The sequence below is a fragment of the Cryptomeria japonica genome, chromosome 9, assembly GCF_030272615.1.
Source record: "Cryptomeria japonica chromosome 9, Sugi_1.0, whole genome shotgun sequence".
In the NCBI taxonomy this organism is placed as follows: Eukaryota; Viridiplantae; Streptophyta; class Pinopsida; order Cupressales; family Cupressaceae; genus Cryptomeria; species Cryptomeria japonica.
In genome coordinates, this window is record NC_081413.1 from 391,895,150 (window position 1) to 391,911,322 (window position 16,173).

Genomic DNA, 16,173 nt, shown 5'->3' on the forward strand with positions numbered 1-16,173 from the left:
CGATAGATGGTCCTTTTGACATGATATCTTTAAATATACTTGTGCAATTCAGTCGGATGTGATATGAAATATTTGGGTGGAGATTGTTGATAAAGATCAAAACTAACTGAGTATATGGCACCGTACAAGGGAGATGACCGGAAAGGTCTCTCCACCTTTGGACATAATTGATGAGGAATTTTCCACCTCTTTTCTTAGCCTGACACAAGTCAAGCATAGAGATGTCATTCTATAGGCTATAATGATATTGAGCCACAAAATGCTAAGATAAGTCAGAAAAGGTGGTGATGAGACCGAATGGCAATTTGGAGAACCATTATAATGAAGAACCACTAAGACTTTTGGGGAACAACTGCAAAAGATAGTTATCACACCATGATGCCTCTTGAAAATCCATAAAGAACTCTTTAACATGATTATGTGAATCTGCTTTCCCTTTGTATTTTTTGAATCTTGGCATTTCAAAGTGTTTGGGGAAAGGCATCATTGTGATGGATTTGTCAAATAGGTAAGGGAAGAGTTCTTCAAATTTCAAGACCCGTTCAGAGCTATTCTCTTGTAATTTTTTAAGAGTTTATTTCATTTCCTCCCACTTGGTATTGACCAGGAAAGAATTAGGAGATGGTGTAGCTGATTGATAGCGCAGTACCTAATATGATAGTTGTTGAGAGTGTGGATAGCCCTGTTGATGTAGTGGGTTCTGATAACTCATCATATTCTGATAACCAGGAATTTGTTGTTGACCAAATGATTGTTGTTGATATTGGGGTATCTGGGAATAAGTTGTTGTGTTTTGTTGTGGGGCGCTAAGTGGATGTTGATATTGCAGATTCTAAAATTGTTGAATATGTGGTGTGCCTACCTTGTGGATAACTACCCCCTATGTAATTGGGATACACATTAGATTAGGTAGTACTTGTTGGGAGATTTTGACTCACACCACTCTGTACTTGATGAAAATTTGTGATTACAAAGGGTGCATGTGGCGCTTGCAAGTAACTGAATCATGGTTGTGAGACAATAGGCTAGAATGTTACTTGTGGTTCATATTAGGAAGTGCCCACAACTTGCAGTATTGACTGAACATGTGGGGGTATAGATGATGATGATGATGATGATGATGGTGATGATGATGATGATGATGATGATGATGATGATGATGATGATGATGATGATGATGATGATGATGATGATGGTAGAGTGTAATTCATGCCCCTAGTTGCAATTTGTGTGGCGGATGAAGAAGGATAGCTTGGCATCCTTGTGGTCCAAACTAGCATTTGTGTAGAAAACATGTTGATGGGTCGAGAGACTAAGCTAGTAAAAGGCATGACTTGCATCACACTAGATGTTACAGGAATTTGTGTTGTTAATGGTATAGAGGTGGTGAGTTGTGTGGACAATACATTAACCAACGCATTATAAACACTATCTCCTGAAGATGAGGCCCTTGCCACTTAGCATAAAAAGGATGATAGTGTCACGTGAGAGTATCCATAGATGTTTGTTGAGGTAAATCTTGTTGACTTGTGGTTATAGGTGCGTCAGGTGATGCAATAATCATGCCGTTGGTGACCATGTTGGCAAAGATGAGCTCTTTATGAGCTTTGATGATTTCATCAACCATTTGGGCATTATCCTCATTAGCTAAAAATTGATCAACCGGGTTGATTAACCATGGTGTCCTCAGGAATGACAGGATGAAGAGTATCATGTGTAACAAGAACATTTCCTATCATGATGGGACTGACACCTGAATCAAGATTTGTTTGAGATTCAAAAAACCCTAGTCCAGAATGTGGAATTTGTTGATCCATAGATTGTCAAGATTGAGATCGAGTGATAACGGAAATGAAATGGGAGTCAAGATGATGAAGCAATGAGAATGTGAAACTAAAATCAAGGATTGGACAAACTATTTGATTTGATTAATGTGATGACTGATTCAAAGACATGTCAATTAAGGAACGAAATACTAAAATCACAATTGGATGACGTCTGAATAAAATAGTGTGAAACTAAATGTTACTTAAGAGGTTACACTCAAGAAACGCAAAAATATACCAAAGTGAATCGAACCTCTGGCTCGAGGTGATAAGATCACTATGAAATAAAGATGCAACTCTTGACATGATATAGTCAAAGAGTTAATGATGATTTTATCATAGAAAATATGAAGACTATTGTGATTTGGAAAGATGGGAATTAATAAGGATTGATTTGTCTGATTTGATTAAACTGATAGGACTGATTGATGAACTAAATTGTAATACTAGATGATTTACCAACCAAGAAGGATTGATTTTATTGAAGAGATGTAATACAATCAATGATGCAATTGATCAAATAAACGGTTTGAACTTGGATGAAAATATTTAATTCCTAACTTAAGTGAAAAGATTGATGATGATCGAGAATAAAGATGTTCAAAATGACTATGATGACAACGCAAGCTAGGAATGATGACCAAGATTTGATTAGGGATGTTTGATTTAAATGAGGGGCCAAAATTATGACTTCTGATTGAGATGATAAAAGTTTGATTTCGCAAGTCAAAAACCTTAGTAGACGATAGTAATGATGCAATTTTTGTAATGATGATAAGGTAATGACTTAGAAAATTGTGATAATGAGAGTTTGATTTATGCAATTCAAAGACCTCAATAAGAAATAATGATGACGCAAATTTTGAATGACACCAAAAGGGTATGACGACAAACAAAGATGATGAATTTAAAGATGTAAGTCATAAACCCTAACAAACGATAATAATGATGCAAATTTTGAAATGAGGACCACCAAGATGAGTTGACACTTGACCTAGGTAAATTTTGACCATGTAATGGGACAGCTGACGCATAATCAATAGATAAAAAAAGGACAAGTGTTGAAGGATGAGACCAAACTAGGACCTAGTGACGTGATATTGTTTGATGTTTTGAGTTGATATTTGGCAAATATTATTTTGACACCAAACACGGAAAACACGCAAGCATGATAATGAAAAGAATATATGAACTTCCTAGGATAGTAAAAGATGATACTTGTTTAATCCCCTAACCATAAAATACCACATCCAACAAGATAGATAAAATCTTGGCAGCACTGGCTCCACCCTCGGCACACACTTCTTGGGCATGCCAAGCTTCAAATTTCTAGAGATATGAGGATCTAGAGAAATTTTCCATCTCCAATTGAGGGGTACATGAGGGGTGTTTTTTGATATGCACATATCACAATGCCTAAGCCAATAAGTAGAAGGATTGGGGCCACTATAACATTGGTTCGTATTAATTTTCTGATGGGTCAAGTCCAGCAACGATTTCACGAAGCAAGCCACTTAAGCCTCTAATTGAGCTTATTGTGTAAGGAAGTCAAGTAGAAGAACAAATTCATACACTAACCTTGAGAGGAGGGTAATGCAAAACTTTTACAGATCATCACAACAGTTATAGAAAACCAAAATAGATATAATAACAATCAAACCATAACACGATGATTTACGTGGGGAAAACCCTTTGGGGAGAAAAATACCACACTCCAAAACCTGCCCAATATATTATTCAACAATCAAAATATATTACAATATACTTGCAGAGTAAGCTCTTCACAGAAGTACCACTAATCAAAGATTCAGAGGTAACTCACTAGCCATAAGACTCTTACACACAACCTCTATTTCATGCACCTCATATATAAGAGATACAATACAAGAAACTGTCAAACGGTATTACAAAACCATGGGCTAAAACCACCCGATAAGGTGTAGCCAACCTTATCTCCCTTCTAGATTCCCTTTGACATGTCCCTCCCTTTTTACAGCTCATTTATGTGTTCGATGTATTTTATATTTCCTAGTTCAGGAGTACAAACTTCTGAAGGCCAGAATTTGAGAACCGCGTGTCCAATTGACGAACCATTTGAAGCACCGAAAAGCTTGCAAAGTGCTCTATTGCCTCCTAAACTTTTACAAATTATCATAATAGCTAAAGAAAATATAAATAGATATAATAACATTCAAACCATAACACAATGATTTACGTGGGGAAAACCATTTCGGGAGAAAACCCCACACTCCAAAAGTTGTCCAATATATTATTCAACAATCAAAATAGATTACAATATACTTGCAGAGCAAGATCTTCGCAAGAGTACCACTAATCAAAGATTCAGAGGTAACTCACTAGCTATAAGACTCTTACACACAATGTCTATCTCATGCACCTCATATATAGGAGATAGAATACAAGAAACATCAAACGGTATTACAAAACCATGGACTAAAACCACCCGATAAGGTGTAGCCAACCTTATCTCCCTTCTAGATTCCCTATGACATGTCCCTCCCTATTAACAACTCATTTATGTGTTTGATGTATTTTAAATTTCCTATTTCAGGAGTACAAACTTCTAGATGCCATAACTTGAGAATCGTGTGTCCGATTGATGAACCATTTGAAGTTCTGAAAAGATTTAAAAGTGCTCTATTGCCTTGTGTAAGGAAGTCAAGTAGCATAACAAATTCCTACACTAACCTTGAGAGGAGGGTAATGCAAAAATTTTATAGATCATCACAGCAGTTACAGAAAATAGAAATAGATGTAATAACATTCAAACCATAACACAGTGATTTACATGGGGAAAACCCTTTTAGGAGAAAAACCCCACACTCCAAAAGTCGCCCAATATATTATTCAACAATGAAAAAAAATTACAATAAACTTGAAGAGAAATCTCTTCACAGGAGTACCACTAATCAAAGATTCATAGGTAACTCACTAGCCATAAGACTCTTACACACAACCTCTATCTCACACACCTCATATATAGGAGATACAATATAAGAAAGCATCAAACGGTATTACAAAACCATGGGCTAAAACCACCCATTAAGGTGTAGATGACCTTATCTCCCTTCTAGATGCCCTATGACATGTCCCTCCCTTTTTACAACTCATTTATATGTCTGATGTATTTTATATTTCCTACTTCAAGAGTACAAACTTCTGGAGGCCATAACTTGAGAACCATGTATCCAATTGATGAACCATTTGAAGTTCTGAAAAGATTGAAAAGTGCTCTATTGCTTGGTGTAAGGAAGTCAAGTAGCAGAACAAATTCCTATACTAACCTTGAGAGAAGGGTAATGCAAAATTTTTACAGATCATCGCAACAGTTATAGAAAACTGAAATAGATATAATAACATTCAAACCATAACACAATTAATTATGTGGGGAAAACCCTTTCAGAAGAAAAAACCTACACTCCAAAAGCCTCCCAATATGTTATTCAACAATTAAAACATATTACAATATACTTGGAGAGAAATCTCTTCGCAGGATTACCACTAATCAAAGATTTAGAGGTAACTCACTAGCCATAAGACTCTTACACACAACCTCTATCTCATGCACCTCATATATAGGAGATACAATACAAGAAATGATAAAATGGTATTACCAAACCATGGGCTAAAACCACCCAATAAGGTGTAGCCAACCTTATATCCCTTCTAGATGCCCTACAACACATCCCTTCCTTTTTACAACTCATTTATGTATTCGATGTATTTTATTTTTCCTATTTCAGAAGTATAAACTTCTGGAGGCCATAACTTGAGAGCCATGTGTCTGATTGACAAACCGTTTGAAGGACTACAAAGCTCGTGAAGTGCTCTATTGCCTCATGTAAGGAAGCCAAGTAGCAGAGAAACTTCCTACACTAACCTTGAGAGAAGGGTAATGCAAAACTTTTACAAATCATCACAATAGTTACAGAAAATGGAAATAGATATAATAACATTCAAACCATAATACATTGATTTACGTGGAGAAAACCCTTTCAGGAGAAAAACCCCACACTCCAAAAGCCACCCAATATATTATTCAGTAATCAAAACAAATTCCAATATACTTGCAGAGAAAGATCTTTATAGGAGTACCACTAATCAGAGATTCAGAGGTAACTCTTTAGCCATAAGAATCATACACACAACCTTTATCTCACGCACCTCATATATAGGAGATACAATACAAGAAATAGTCAAACTATATTACAGAATCATGGGCTAAAACCACATGATAAGGTGTAGCCAACCTTATCTCCCTTCTAGATGCCCTATGACATGTCCCTCCCTTCTTACAACTTGTTTATGTGTCTGATGTATTTTATATTTCCTATTTTAGGAGTACAAACTTTTGGAGGTCATAACTTGAGAACCGTGTGTCTGATTGATGAACTGTTTGAAGCGCCGAAAAGGTCAAGAAGTTTTCTATTGCCTCATGTAAGGAATTCAAGTAGCGGAGAAAATTAATACACTAACCTTGAGAGGAGGATAATGAAAAACTTTTATAGATCATCACAATAGTTATAGAAAATAGAAATAGATATAATAACATTGAAACCATAACACAATGATTTACATGGGGAAAACCCTTTCGGTAGAAAAACCCCACACTCCAAAACCTGCCCAATATATTATTCAGCATTCAAAACATATTAAAATATACTTGCAAAGAAATCTCTTCGCATGAGTACCACTAATCAGAGATTCAGAGGTAACTCACTAGCCATAAGACTCTTACACACAACCTCTATCTCACGCACCTCATAAATAGGAGATACAATACAAGAAACCATCAAACGGTATTACAAAACCATGGGCTAAAACCACCCGATAAGGTGTAGCCGACCTTGTCTCTCTTCTAGATGCCCTGTGACATGTCCCTCCCTTTTTATAGCTCATTTATGTGTTTGATATATTTTATATTTCCTATTTCAGGAGTACAAACTTCTGGAGGCCATAACTTGAGAAGCGTGTGTCCAATTGACAAACCGTTTTAAGCACTAGAAACCTCGTGAAGTGCTATATTGTTTGGTAAACCACTACGTTGTTTATGCCCACTTTTTAGGAAATTTTGGGTCCTCTAAACTCCTCAAATCAAATTTAAACTTTTTATTAGACCCCTCCAAAACAAAAAAATTAATATCTTTAAAACTAGTTGTGATCTTGCGATGTAACTTTACCAGAAGCTTCAGGTATAATTTCACACCATTTTGTGCTCAAGTGAAAACTTACTATAAATAGTAACCTCATATAAATGCAATGTTGATACACCATTTTACCAACAAATCTCTCACTTGTCAAACACCTTGCGAGAGAAAAGGGAGTATCAACACAATGAATCAATTGCCAGGGGCCATGAGTCCTATAGACTTCGAACACCATCTGAGCTTCTCTGTGCTCACAACCTTAGTTAAAGAATCTATAACATTCATCAAATTTTCTACCTTAACCAGCTTTACCTTGCCATCTTTGACCATATCTCTAACAAAATGATACTGAACATCAATGTGCTTGGTCTGGGCATGAAATATCGGGTTCTTAGCTAGGCAGATCACACTCTAACTGTCACAATAAACTGTCACGGATCCTTGTTTTATTTCAATGTCTGAACATAGTATCTTAAGCCAAATGTCCTCTTTACAAGCATGAGCAGCTGCCATATACTCTGCTTCAGTAGTGGAAAAAGAAACCACACTCTGTCACTTACTCATCCAACTAATTGCACCACCAAATAAAGTAAACACATAAGCACTGGTGGATCTTCTGCTATCAATATCACCTACCTAGTTTGAATCCAAATAACCATTAATATCAAGGGAAATCACATTTTCAACTAAATTATCGTGATAACATAAAGAATACTCTGAGGTACACTTCAAATATCTGAAGACCCTTTTGACTGCACTGGGCAATGAACTCTGTCAAGATTAGACATATATCTGGACAAAACTCCCACTGCTTGGGCAATGTTTGTTCTAGTATAGACAATAGCATACATCAGACTTCCAACTACAATTTGGTAAGGCACTTTTCTCATGTCTTCCATCTCTGATGGGGATGTAGGACAATCTATAGTAGATAATTTCGTTCCAAGTGTAAAAGGAACACACAATGGTCTACAATCCTACATGTTGAACCTCTGTAACACTAAATTCACATACTTACTCTGGCCTAACCATATCTTTCTATTCACTCTATTGCTTTGAATTTCCATCCCAAGAATGTGTTTTGTTGCATCAATATCTTTCATTTCAAATTTACCAGTGATCTGAGACTTAAGTTTTGAAATCATACCTTTCCCTTTACCAATGAATAACATATCATGAAAATACAAAGCAATGTACATGAATTGATCACCGTCATATTTATAATAAACATAGTGATCTGATTTAGAATGTTTAAATCCCAAACTCAACACATATGTATCAAATTTATGGTACCACATCCTAGGACCCTGTTTGATCCCATAGAGGGATTTCTTTAATTTATAGACCAAATTACTTCTACCTTTCACCACATAGTGCTCTAACTATGTCATTTAAATATCCTCCTCCAAATCACCATGTAGGAAAGCAGTTTTCACATCTATTTTCTCAACCTCTAAATCATAAGCAACAACAATAGAAAGAAAAAATCTAATGGATGTCATTTTGACAACATGAGAAATATCTCACCATAATCAACCCCCTCAACCTGAGAGTATCCTTTTGCAACCAACCTTGCTTTATACTTATCAATGCTCCCATCTGAACCAATCTTTTTCTTGAACACCCATTTACAACCAATAGGTTTCCGTCCTTTAGGAAATGGTACAAGATCCCATGTATCATTCTTTTTCAAAGCTTCCATTTCTTCTTCCATAGCAATCTTCCAAGATTCTGCATCATTCATACCTAATGCCTCTTCTACAAATTTTGGTTCATCCACATTAGTATTCAAAGAAAAAATACATCTCTAGCCATGAGGAGAATACTTTTCAAGTGGTTGTCTATGTCTTGTAGACCTTCGAACAAGCTGAGTTGGAGGTTCTTCCTCCTCTTCTGAAGATTCAAAGCTAGACAAGCTCTTCTCAACTTCTTGCCTATCTAGGGGTCTTGATTCAACCCTTTCAAGTGTAGAAGGAAATTGAATCACATCTTCTTTTTTAGTCTATTCTAGCTGCAATGTAATAAAAGGAGACTTAATTTCTCTAAAAATAACCAATGCAAGAGAATCCTTGGTTCATAGCAATCTTGCATTAACCAAAAACATTTTCCTTTCTATTTTTCTTTCTGTTTGCAGTTTCAGTTTTCCTTTTTGTGTGTCTCAATTTTGGCTCACCGGATCCTATGGAGTTGGATTCTAATTGAAGACTTGATCATCTTTATTATTTCCAGACCACATCACATTTGGATCATTTTCTGGCAAGATATCGCTATCGATTTCCTTGACAGTTTCCTATTACCGGTTGACAGTTCTTGTTACCGGTTGCCTGGACCTATTTTGGTGATCTACCAAAATCCCTTTAGAAGCTTGGAGAGCCTTGGGCATTGATTTTGATATTCCTTAGCATGTTTCTGACCTTTTCCCATGATCTATGTTTCATCCTTTGGATTTTCCAAATGAATCTCTTGGCGGAGGCCGACCTTGTTATTTTACATGTTAGGTTTTGTTCTTTGGGTTTTGATCCCTTTTGGGCCGACTGGATTCTTTGGATTGATATATAATTGTAATTGTGCATTATAATGGAAGGAAGGAGAGAATTTAGTAACTAGACTGTTCATAGAAGATAGATCTCAAGATTCAAGGTCCCAGTTGTGACCTATTCTATATGTTTTACCAGGCCTGTGAGTCGATATGTTGTAACCCGATTGTTACTGGTTGGTTGTAATCAATTTTCATGCAATAAAACAATCTATTTTGCACTGCCTCCATCAAATCTTTGTGTTTCTATTGTTTTTACTCTTGTTGACCGGTCTAGATTGATCTCTTTGAGGTCCTTCCTCATCGATGACTACTTCAATAACACTTATAGTATGAATTACATTTTGTGCATTAGGGTCTCAAAGCTCGTATCCTTTCACACCATAACTATATGTGATGAAGATACATTTTATAGCCTTGTTCTCCAACTTTGTCTACTTTTCCTTTGGCACATGTGCATATGCCTCACAACCAAAAACTCTAAGATTTCTCAGTGACGGCTTGTGACCCGACCATGCTTCCATACGTGTTTTATCAACAGGAGTTGATGTACGAGACCTGTTAATTAGGTAGCAAGCAGTGGCAACAAGTTCAGCCCAAAATTTTGATCTAGACCAGCACCACTCAACATACTCCTAGCCTTCTCCATGAGTGTCATGTTCATTCTTTTTGCAACTCCATTCTGTTGTGGAGAATACAGAGTTGTCTTTTGTCTATTAATGTCACAGTCTTTACATAATCTATTAAAACCATTAGAGCTAAATTCACCGCCATTATTAGTCCTCAAACATTTAATTTTCATTCCAGTCTACAACTCAACCATTTCTTTAAATTCTTTAAATCGACTGAAAACTTCAGATTTACTCTTTAGAAAATATATCCATGTCCTTCTGTTAAAATCATCAATAAATGAAACATAAGATGTGGATTTTCCAATTGAATGAACATCTACATGACTAAACACATAAGAATGAATAAGATCCAAAGCACCACAAGTTTTATGAGAACTTGAGTAAAACTGAACGCAGTTTTGTTTTCCATAAAACAACGCTCACAAAATTCAACGTCAGGATTACAATCATTCAAACCTTCAACAAGAATTTTATTTTTCAAGGTCCTTAGACCCTTTTCTCCAATGTGGCCAGGCCTCTAGTGCCATAACATAGTCATCTCTATAGGTAACTTTTCTTCAGAAGAAAGAGCACCCTTAGTTACCCAAAAACCATTTCCATCTGCCGAAGGTGAAACCCTCAAATCTTTCATAGATTTACTTTTTACAGAAGTGCTATTATACTCAACAATGTATGCATCTAGCTTATACAAAGTGTCGAACCTTACACCTCTAGAAATTACCATATCACCCATAATCATCTTACATCCTATTTCAGAAAAGACTACCTGCACACCCGCATCTATCAGTTTGCTCACAGATAACAAATTTCATTTTAAACCAGGGATATGCAACGCACCATTAATTCTTTTTATTCTACCATTAGAAAACCTGATTCTAACTTTACCTCAACTAATAATGTCTAAATTTGAATCATCACCCAACTACACCTTACCTCCATTAAATTCTTCATATTTAGAAAACCAATCCTTATTGGAAGTCATATGAAAAGATGCACCTGAGTCAATTAACTAGGCATCATTACCTGCATGAGTTGCCAAAGCTGCAATAAATGCAACACCATATTCCTTCTCAGACTCAGAATCAAAATCAATCTTCTTTTTCTTCTTCTTTTCTTCTTTGTAGTCCTTACATATGTGACCTAGTTTACCACAGTTCCAGTAAATGACTTTGGACTTTCCAAGAGATTTCGATCTCCCTCTCGATTTGGACTTGTCACGCTTCTTATTCTTCTTGTCTTTCTCCTTAGTTCTTCCATGAATAGTTAGGGCTTCCTTTGAATTGAGGGATACCTTCCTCTACATCTCTTCACCAAGTAGGGCACCTACCACATCTTCAGACTTCAAAACAAAAAAATTACTACCGATAGACATAACAAGTGAATCCCACGAATCAAGCAAAGAACAAAGGATCTGGCATTTCTCTTCTTCATTTATGTTAACACTGACAGATACTAATTGAGACACCCACATATTGAATGCTTCCAAGTGGTCTACAATTCATCCACCCTCTTCCATCTTCAAGGAATACAATTTCTTCCTCAAGAAAATTTGATTTAATAAATATTTCGCTTGATACATTTCACCAAGCTTAGTCCATAGCTTCTTTACAGAGTTTTCTTCATGGACATTGATTAGAACAAAGTCTACCAGATGCAGTCTGATTAGACCCTTGGGTTTTTGGTCCATAACATCATACTGAGTTGTTGCAGTAGGATCTGAGGACCTTTGGAAATTCGCATCAACAACATCCCATAGATCTTCAATCTTCAGCTTCCACATCTCAAAATTTATTCCATTAAATTTCTCCACCTCTGAAGTAGTCACCGGTGAGGAGGGATCTCAAGGAGATCAGTCCAAACTGGTCAGAAAGAGTAAACACAATGGAAGCACACATATATGATGGAGGTAATGCAGAACAGATAGTTTTATTGCATGGAATTTGATTACATCCAATCGGTAACAACCGGGTTACAACATATCAGCACACAGGTCTAGTAGAATAGGTCACACCAGGACCTTGAATCGAAATATCAATCTTCTAGGCATAGTCTATCTATCTGATACTTCTTTATCTTTAATTTTTTTTTTATTCTAAAGAATGATTGCAATATATATATATATATATATATATATATATATATATATATATATATATATATATATATATATATATATATATATATATATATATATATATATATATATATATATCGAAACAAAGGATCTAGTCGGCCCAAAAAGGATCAAAACCTGAAGAGCAAGACCTAACGTGCAAAATGAACAAGGTCGGCCACACACCAATAAACATTGAGATCAACATCCAAGGCTCTGCAAGCTTCATAATGGGTTTTGGTAGATCACCAGAATAGGTCTCAGGCAACCGATAACAAAGGAACAAACAGTAACAAGAAATTGTCATGGAAACTGGTAGTGATATCCTGTTGGAAAGTGATCTAAAAGAGATGTGGTTTGAAAGAAAGAAAGATGATCAAGTCTTCAAGTAAAATCCAACTCCACAAGATCTGATGAGCCAAAACCAAGACACACAGAAAGGAAAACTGAAACTGTAAACAAAAAATAAAATATTTTTGGTTGATGCAAGATTGCTATGAACCAGGGATGCTCCTGCATCAGACATCCGGGGTTAATGAAAAGTGAGCCTCTCACTTTCCTGGGGTCATAGGGAAACCAAGGCAATCTACCTCTGCCTGAGAAATCCAAGATGAATCTTCAACTGGTCTGCTCTTCCACTTCACAAGATATTCTTTGTACTGACTATTCTAGGTACCACGCCCAATCCTACTATCCAAAATTTCTTCAATCTGGCCTGGTTCCTTTGGGGACAATTGTTTCTCCACATATGGAACACTATTCTCACTTAATTCTAGTTCATGGTGTTGGTTCCCAAATAGGGTTTTATGCTTATGCAACAACCAAGTTGATCTCTCCAATTCCTATGAGGTTGCCAGCCTCAATTATCAAAAATTTCAAGGACTTGGACCAACTTAACAAGGATACAAGATCCTTATGCACTTTAGGCTCTACAAAACTAGTGAGGGTGATCCCTTAATGCATTTAAAATCTCTCCACCACACTTGTAAATAACATTAAATAAAGCAAATAATCTCACCAAAAGGCTCAACAATAATTTAAGGAGATGCTAAATGATGGCTAATCATCCATTGACCTACAACTTAAAGTGGAGCAATGAGAATGAACAACTCTTCAAGCTATTAGAATTAATGTTTCTCATATGGGCTCAACAAAAAAAGAGAATGCTCCTCAACTTCCTGGAACCATGAGATATTTCAGCTCATAAACACACATACATAAAATAAAAGATATTCTGATTCAAACAGAGCTTGTAGCAAGAGCTAATGATTTTGACAACAACACTGACTATAAGCACAATTGCTAGTTGTGATCAGTGCCTCATTCCATTGGGCAACTTGAAACTATGGAAATATAAAATAACATATGACAATAATTTATCCAGCAGCTATTAGATCCAAGATAATACTACCTTACAATGTATCTCCTCGGTGACTCATATCTAGAACTACTTACATAAATCCTTGCATAACCTAAATCCTTGCATAAGCTCTATCATTCTGCAACTCTATTTAAGCAATTTAGTTGACCCCTTGGGCCAAAACATAAACAGAAAACCACATACATTACAATAATGCACTGAATAAAATAAGCCCTTGGTTGATTTTACTCAAAAACTGATAGAATCATATAATGGACAGAAGCTAGATCTAAACCATATTTTCATTTATTTCAAATGCTACTTCTGCCACATAACACTTTAAATTTCAATCTTCAAATGCCTACAAAAAACTTGAACACTGGACTCCATATAAAATTGCTCTGCAAAAAGCATTACATGCTGCTCAAAATAGCTAGTCTACTACATGGATCTAAAACCTCTAGACAAGAACTACCTACAAACCCTGTACAAGAGAAAAAATTTCAGAACCTTAACAACAAAGAAGAAAGAAGAATAAATAGAAGAGAAGAATATTTCAGATCTGCTCCTGCTTTGCCACATGTCTTCTTCAATTTGCCCTATTAATGCCATGTGTCCTATTTGTTTCATCTCTCTACATCTGAAATCCCAAAATATCTTCTAACTGAAAATATTCTCCATTTCGGCTCTCCTTATGCTTGGACAAAAAAATATCTTCTCTCGTGAATGCATTTATTCCTTTTATGAAAAATATCATCCTTTGCTTTATTTGTAGCTGAAAATCCTTTCCCGTGGATGCATTCCTTATGAAAATAAAATGATTTATCTTTCACATTCATTTCATATTTTTGAGAATGCCCTTTATGAAATATACTTTTACCTTGAAAAGTAATTTTGCAATTGCATTTCACTTTTACCCATCCCTTTTCAAATCATATCCCGTGAAATGCTTTACTTTATTTTTTTCTTTGTTAAAAGATCATTTTCACCTCTGAGTGAAAATTCTTTACCACACAATCAATATACTAACCTTTTACTCATTATTGAAACATTTTCACTATCATGAATATAATGCCCAATGACTAAAAAGAAATGATTTCCTTGGTGAAAAAATAAATATTCACCCTTCATAATAAGACCACTCTAAACAATACTCAATCAAAAATACACCTATGTGACGTACAAGAAATAATCTTGGGTAGAAAGTTACTTGATTATTTGAGTTGGAGTATCTCATATATTCCCTTTGTCTTATGCCTATGTGAAATAATATCTCACACGATAAACAAATTTCATTCTACATTTTCCCCTTTGGGTAAAATAAACTTACCCCTTCATGTCATATTACCACTGCATCTTTATATAATATTTCCTTCTCTAAGTAAAAATTCACTCTGTCCCTTTACTTCACCCTCAGTAAGAAAATATACTCTACTTCTTTTTAGTGAAAGAGATTCACTTTTCTGTGTATAACAAGATTTATATTCACCACATAATAACATATTCTCTCCTTTTCATAAATATTCCACATGTATCTCACATCTCTCAGCAGCAAAAGCTTTCTTACTCTTATTTACCTTTTACTGATAATTGTCGCTGCTCCATTACACTTTTATCCCTTATCATCATCAGTACAAATAAATTTCTTGCCTCGGTAAATATCTGATATTTATGTGGAGTGATTCCTCAATCCGGTGAAAAATATTTGGTGCCAATATAAACCCTAAGGTCACAATAAGAAATTTTGAAATTAATTTATATCTTGCCTCTAAGTCCCCATGCTGGCAAATGCCCCTGCAATACACAACTACAACAAAATTCATACATGCATTGCAAATTTCTTCCCACATGTGGTTACCGGTTTCACACTTTGCTTATATATCTACTAGAAAGGGCCCTTTTTTTAACAAATACTTCTCTATGCAAATTCTACAATCATTTTAATCCGTGAAATGATATTGCACTTTGAGACATTTTTGCAAACAAGTTATACTTCAAAAAGATGCTTCCATATTTGGCATTCATTTTGCCTAATCTATAGCTTCACTCGATGTCCTATGCTTCGATGGGTGTCCATACTCTACCCAAATCTCCCAGTATGGTGCAGAGAGAAAATACGCCTAAGAGAGGGTAAAAATGGATCTACATCTGCCAACTCTGAAGCTTCTACAACAAAAAATATTTGATGTCTATTCTGCGATTTCTGCCATCATGAAACCCACCAAATGTATTTGTTTGAAATTTCCTAAAGTCGTGTCAACATCTCCATTTTATATCGTGCTAAATCTGGAAATTGTCACTGTTAATTATAAGACCATATTTTCATGAGGGGTGAGGAAAAAGGCAATCCTTAAGCCTTATCTTATGGTTCCAGACTTTACATACACATCTGCCATAGCATCTTCACTTACAATTGCAACTCCAACACTTGACAAAATGCTTACAACAAACCATGCTTATCGCTCCACTAAAACGCTGCATCTAATGTGTTTGCTTTGAGAACTTTCAAAGCATTTCATTGAATCTCTTTTGTGTATA